At 44.5% G+C, this 1,704-nt stretch overlaps 1 pseudogene; it reads right to left on the bottom strand.

Annotated features, from left to right (window-relative positions):
• Window positions 1-665: 665 nt before the first annotated feature.
• On the bottom strand, window positions 666-1,404 carry LOC101541154 (olfactory receptor 8S1-like; annotated as a pseudogene).
• Between the last annotated feature and the right edge of the window lie 300 nt (window positions 1,405-1,704).

The following is a 1,704-nucleotide window of genomic DNA, read 5'->3' as shown; positions in this document are numbered from 1 at the left end:
AAGCATGGTGAGCAGTGTATCTTTAGAGATCTCAGTAACCAACTGGGGACCTCATCAGTCTAATAATAGAAAACTGGGAAGAAAACTGGGTCTTTTGGTCAGTCACACCAGCTTGTGGTGAGGTGAAACAAGGAAAGTCTCACAGGCCTACATAAAATAGGAAAGGGTTAATTTCCCTAAGCAAGAGTGGTGTGTCAAAATCAGAAAACAACTGAAATGCTCAAGAGTAGATAACTGGAGGCCCCGCTCGCCGTCAGATGTGATCCCTGGGGGCTGCACGTGTGTGGCCTCTCAGCAGCTGCACGAGCGTGACTCCAGAGGCCAGCTAAACTACTTTTGGTATGGGCAGCTCCTTGCAGAATGTCTCCAGACTGAGAACTAAGCCGCGGCCCCATGCCTGCCCAGGAGGGGAAAGGTATTTCTCTCCCTCTCTCTCTCTCTCTCTCTCTCTCCCTCTCTCTCTCTCTCTCTCTCTCTCTCTCTCTCTCTCTCTCTCTCTCTCTCTCTCTCTCTCTCTCTCCTCCCTCCCCCCCCCCCTCTCTCTCTCTCCTTTTTCCTTGCCGGGGGTGAAGGGCGTGGCTACCTCCATATTATGAGGACCACAGATGAGAGTTACAATCTTGCAATGATCCAATATCTGGAAGAAATTTCCCTGGACTTAGTTGCTAGAATACAGTCTTGCTTCTACCGGAGGTGGAGCTGATGTTCAGGATGGTAGAGACTATGCAAACATAGAGAAGAAGATCAAAAACAAAAATTCCAAAGAGATGTAAGACAGAGGGGCAGGGCAAAAGTATAAAGTTAATGGAGGTATTAGAGCAAGACAGAGAAAGAGAGAAGACACCTCACAGCTGAAGGAGGGGATAGTATGGTCTTCACAAAAGTCTAAATTGGCAACTGGGATGCTACTAATAAGAGCATCAACAAAGGCCAGGGCCCAGAATCACCCCCACCAGTCCAACACTAAGCTGGTTGCTCATAACCTGGCCATAGAGTAGAGGGGAGCTGAAGGCAACATAATGGTCACAGGGCATCACAGCCAGTAGACATGCTTCAGTGTCCCCGGTGGCAAAATCAAAGAAAGCTTGAGTCAGGCAGCTCTCTACAAAGATAGTTTTACTTTTAGAAAGTAGATTCTTCAGCATCTTAGGGACTGTGACAGATGAGTGGCAGAGATCCAGGAAGGATGGTTGTCCCCCAAATACATACATGGGTAAAAAAAAAAAAGAAGTACATGGGTGTGTGGAGGTGAGAATCCTTCCCGATCACTAGCAGCAATACCAGGTTATTCATCAAGGTCAGAAGGTAAATCACCAGAAACAACACGAAGAGCAGAATTTGGGTATGAGGATCAGGAGACAGCCCAAGGGGGATGAACTCATTGAATGCGCTGTGGTTTCCCATAGTGACAGAAAGAAGCCAAGAAATAAAAGATATTAAAAAAAACCCTCATTTTGTGTTTCCAAATTATCCTAGTGTTTTAGGCCACTTGCATCATTTCATGACTGTACTAGAAATGTTCTAATATTTCTAATCATTAACCCATCATAATAATAGCTTTTAAATTCTTGAGTATCAGCTCACCATTTTTAAAAATAAAATTCCAATATATTTTGTGAATCATTGTCTTCTGCCTCTAAAGTCTTATTCACCGTTAAGATGATTACTGATGTAAGAACATTTTGGTACGCTTCATGGGAACTG

Source organism: Sorex araneus, chromosome 6, assembly GCF_027595985.1.
Source record: "Sorex araneus isolate mSorAra2 chromosome 6, mSorAra2.pri, whole genome shotgun sequence".
Classification (NCBI taxonomy): Eukaryota; Metazoa; Chordata; class Mammalia; order Eulipotyphla; family Soricidae; genus Sorex; species Sorex araneus.
Note: the sequence above shows the minus strand (reverse complement) of the source record. Positions and strands in the feature narration are given on the sequence as shown.